Raw genomic sequence first — 5,464 nt, 5'->3', positions numbered from 1 at the left:
GAAAGAGAAAAAGGAGATGAAGAAGAGAGAAGAAACGACACAAGAACATATGGAAGAATAAGAACAAAGAAGAGGGAGAAGAAAAAGTCAACGAAAATAAGAAGAGAACAAGGACGAGGAGCAACGGAAGAAAAACAAGGGAACAAAGAGGAGAAAGGAATAGATTAGTGTCAGGAAGAATAGATTAAATATAATAAGAATAATAAGGAGAAGGAGGAATAAGGAAGGACGAAGAGAAGGAGGCTTGTAAGAGATACTCACTTGGGCATAAGAGAGCTTGGGAGGAAGAAACGTGTGGAGTGTGACCCAAGAGGCGAGAGGAGGGCCCGGGAAGAGGAGCACAAGTGGGGGAGGTAAAGAATATCAAACCAAAGAAAATGTAGACACCAGGAAGCCACGGGGAATCCGGCAAGAAAATGAGGTATTTTTCCCGAACGCAAGATTTTCAGCCTAACGCGGAGCAAAAGTGTCAGGGAAATTTAGGGAGCTTCACAAGGGAATGGGAAAGGTGTCTTGCATAAGCTGAGTTTGTTAAGTAATGAATGAAATATACACTGCCTTTAATTAGTGAAGTGCTGTACAAAATCTTTCAGACATCCACATTTTTTTAACGAGTTCTCATGTATAAAGCATTTCATTTGCCTATATATTAATTTGGATTCGATTTATTGGCTTCAAATTCTCTGGACGTCATGACATCTTCACTGTCGTTGTATACAAAATCTCTCAAACGTCCCTAGTCTTTGCACTCTACGTATCTCTTCATGTAAAGCACTTCATTTGTCTATGCTTTAATTTCTACTCGATTTATTAGACATAAAATTCTCTTAACTTTAGGACATCACTACTGACGTGCTATATAAAACCTTTTAAACATCCCGAGGTCTTGCTCTTTAAAAACCTACTAGTATTTTTCTTTTCATGTCTATATATTAATTTTTGCTCGATTTATTATCTTCAAATTTGCTGGACTTCAGAGCACCACTACGTGAGGCAACTGTGCGTGCAATGGTCTAGGTCAGACAGCGTTTAATACGTGAATAGACTCGCTGTACATGACTGAGTGTGGTTCATGTACGGTGTATGTGTATGTGTGTGTGTGTGGTACTGAATAACATGTGGCAGGGGTGATTGGCCACATACAGAAATGTGCTTAGATAGATGCGTGAATGGATAGATTAAATTTGTTGACATGCACAGAAGGCCAGGCATACTATAAAGACACACACACACACACACACACACACACACACACACACACACACACACACACACACACACACACACACACAGAGAGAGAGAGAGAGAGAGAGAGAGAGAGAGAGAGAGAGAGAGAGAGAGAGAGAGAGAGAGAGAGAGAGAGAGAGAGAGAGAGAGAGAGAGAGAGAGAGAGAGAGAGAGAGAGAGAGACCACAAAGGTTGCCTCACGAATTACCCGGATCAAAGAAAGTAAACGAAAAAAAATAAAAATAGATAAATGAACGAGTGAAAATTTGTTTGCCCTACGGTCGAATAATGAACAGAAGGCAAACATGCATGCACTAGACACGAATGATTGCCCTGTATATGCATAACCATATTCTTTTCCTATACAATACCACTACTACATCTACTCTCTACTCTTATCTACTCTATCATAATCTCTCCTTACCACATCCTCAAACAAGAACGAGATCATCTACTCCATCCATTCTACTCCTTTATTCTCTCCTCATTATCCGTCTTCATCCTCTCCACCTGCAATTAACATCCATCCACATCTCCGTGCACTCTTACCTTCAGCCACTTCACCATTACCTCATCTCATTTCCACCTCACCGCCACCACCAAAACCACCACCACCTAAACCTTGCAAACACTCACAACACATTCACTTTAGAAACATGATGAGCTGTAACAGAAAGCCCCATTGGGTTGTTCCTCATTCTCTTCCTTTCTTCTCCTCATCTTCCTCCTCCTCTTCACATCTCTTCATCAGTGCTTCATTCTTCTCCTTTCTCACTCCTCTCTTACTTCCATTTTCTGTCACGCTCGCACTCTCGCTCGCACTTCCACGTTCACTTCATCACTCCCACGCACCACTTCTTCACCAATACACTGTCCATGAGTGAAAGCTGATTAGATAGGTGAGATAAGACATGTTCTGACAGCAGACGTACTTGCTGGCTGACTGGCTGGCTGGTTACGCGGGTTGATGAGACCAATCTGACTGAAACACTAAGCGGATTATGTTCAAACAAGACTAGCTGAGTGTGACTTCAAACTGACTTAATTTTCGGTGGCTGGAATGACTGTGTGGGTTGTTTTTGTATAGGAGAACTGAGTGAGTCGGTGAGTGTGTGAGTGAGTGAGTGAGTGACTTGACTTATTGACTCGACGATGATAGGTCTCGAGATCTGAAAACACTTTACTACGAACAGAAAAGAAATTGTGTGTGGAGTACTGTATATATTGTATTAAGGGAGGGTTAAATAAAGCATGGGGAGTTTTAACAGAGTTCGATCACAATGTTGTTGTTTTGAGTGTTATTTTATATATATATATATATATATATATATATATATATATATATATATATATATATATATATATATATATATATATATATATATATATATATATATATATATATATATATATATATATATATATATATATATATATATATATATATATTTATAACAAGGCTGGCTGGCGAAATTAGATTGAAAGAGAACACACACACACACACACACACACACACACACACACACACACACACACACACACACACACACACACACACACACACACACACACACACACACACACACTAAGAATCACAATCAAGAAAACTAAGTCGTACAAGACGCACAATCATCACCACCACTAATATTAACTCAATGAAATGTTCTCTAATGAAGTTAATTTTTCCATACTAATTAACACGTTTTAACAATTCTTCACCTAAATTACTAGATTTTCGAGGATTTTCTTCTCTGTGCTTCTGTCTTTGCCATTACTGTTATTATTTTCTTTATTGGTATTTTTTGTGCCTATTTATCCTTGTGCTTCTGTTCGTCTGTCTGTCTGTCTATCCGTTTGTCTGTCTGTCAGTATATATTTGATGTAAGAATACGTGTGTGTGTGTGTGTGTGTGTGTGTGTGTGTGTGTGTGTGTGTGTGTGTGTGTGTGTGTGTGTGTGTGTGTGTGTCTGTGTGTGTGTGTGTGTGTGTGTGTGTGTGTGTGTGTGTGTGTGTGTGCGATTATATGTATGGCCTCGTATATTTATCTGTCTTTGTCTTCCTGTCTGCTTGTCTGTCAGTCTGTCTGTATCTCTCAGTCCCTTTTTAAAACTGTAATCAAAGTTTTTTTTTATTTAATTACCATTTGCACTCAAGAAATTTTTTTTATTCTCTCTCTCTCTCTCTCTCTCTCTCTCTCTCTCTCTCTCTCTCTCTCTCTCTCTCTCTCTCTCTCTCTCTCTCTCTCTCTCTCTCTCTCTCTCTCTCTCTCTCTCTCTCTCTCTCTCTCTCTCTCTCTCTAATCACCGCTCTTCCCCAGACACCTTATCACTACTGCCAGTCTCCCCTCGCTTTCTTCCCCTTCCCCTTTTGCCCATCTTAATTCCCTCTTCTCTCTCTCTCTCTCTCTCTCTCTCTCTCTCTCTCTCTCTCTCTCTCTCTCTCTCTCTCTCTCTCTCTCTCTCTCTCTCTCTCTCTCTCTCTTTTCCCCTCCCTTTATTCCCTTAATCTGCTCCCTCCTCTCTCCCATCTCTCCATTTAGCCGTCCCTTCATATCTCCCATCTTCTTAATTTCAGTCTCTTTTTCTTCTTCTCCCTGTTCCTGTCCTTTCATTATTTTCGTTCCCTTTATGCCTCTGTTTTCTTTCTCATTTCTTGTTCCTTAATTTCCATCTTCAAATCCCTCTGTTATTTTTTTTTTGTGCCTGCTTCTTTTCTTGTTTCTTCTTTCTTCTCCCTCTCCTTCTCCTCTTTCAACTTGCTTCTTTTTTTCTCATCTTGTTGCTCCTCTTTATCTTTCTGCATTTTTCTTCCTTCTTCAATTTTTTTCTTTTTTTCTTCCTTTTGGGGTTTTATTTCGGCTTTCTTTATCCTCCTCCTCCTCATTTTCTCTCCATTCTCATCTCTCATTTCTTTCCTCCGTTCTTTCTTTTGTATTACTTCAGTGCCAATGTCTCCTCCTCCTCTTCCTCCTCCTCCTCCTCCTCCTCCTCCTCCTCCTCCTCCTCCTCCTCCTCCTCCTCCTCCTCCTCCTCCTCCTCCTCCTCGGAAACTCCTCTCCCTCTCCCTCTCGTCACTCTTCTATTCTTCTCCTATTCCTCTTCTTTCTTCCACAGATTTAATTTACAACCTTCTTTCCTCCTTTATCAAGATTATCTCTCTCTTCACTTTTACTATTTTGCACTTTTTCATTTTTTCTGTCCTCCTTTCTCTTTTGCTTTTTCTTTTCTTTAATATGAGTTTTAATCATGTCTCATTACTTCTTCTTTGGTTTCCTGTTTATTCTTTTCTTTCTTTCTTGTTTCTTTTTTTTCATTATTTTCCCCTTATATTTACCTATTTTCATGCTCTTCCTTTTATTCCCTTGCCCTTTTGCTTTCCCCTTCCCACTCTTCCTTCAATTTTCGCTCTCCTCTTTCGTTGTTTTATCTCTGTTTTCTTTCGCTTCGTGTTGCTTTGCCTTTATTTACGTTTCCTCCCTTTCTGCCTTCCTTCCTCTTTCCCTTTTCCGTCCTGCCTTTCTTCCTCTTTCCTCCTGTCCTTCCTTCCTTCCTTCCTTTCTTCCTCCTGGTTCTCGTTTTCTTTTTTCCATCCATCCTTCCGTATTTTATTCCTTCCTTCTGTTTTTATTATTTTCCTTCCTTCTTTCTTTTCTTCCTTCCTTCCTTCCTTCCTTCCTTCCTTCCTTCCTTCCTTCCTTCCTTCCTTCTTTCTTCTTTCCTTCCGTCTTTCCTTCCTTCCTTCCTTCCTTCCTTCCTTCCTTCCTTCCTTCGTTCCTATATCCCTTCTTCCCGTCCTTCCTTTCTTCCTTCTTTCCTATCTTTCCCTTCACAGATTCTTCCTTCCTACCTTGCTTCCTTTACTTCCTTTTTTCTTTAATTCCTTCCCATTTCCCTAACTCCTTTCTCCTTCCTTCCTTTCTTCGCATACTTCCTTTCTTCCTTCCATTCCCTCCCCTTAATTCCCCTTTATTCCCCCACCCTCCCCTGCATTTCCTTTATAATTTCATCTCTTTCTTTGCTCGCTCCCTTCCTTCCTCATCCCCTTGCTGTTATTTTATCATTATTTCATCCCTTCCCTTCATTCACCTTCCCCAAGTCCACCCTTTCCATACCTCCCCTCTGCTGGCTAGTGGTGGTGGTGGTGGTGGTGGTGGTGGAGGCTCGCCGCGGCCGCTGTAAGCCAGTAACTCTATTATGAACGGTTTATAAAGAGTAATAAAGTTACCTGCCTTTGGACG

Source organism: Scylla paramamosain, chromosome 8 (assembly GCF_035594125.1).
Source record: "Scylla paramamosain isolate STU-SP2022 chromosome 8, ASM3559412v1, whole genome shotgun sequence".
In the NCBI taxonomy this organism is placed as follows: Eukaryota; Metazoa; Arthropoda; class Malacostraca; order Decapoda; family Portunidae; genus Scylla; species Scylla paramamosain.
This window is presented reverse-complemented; position numbering follows the sequence as displayed.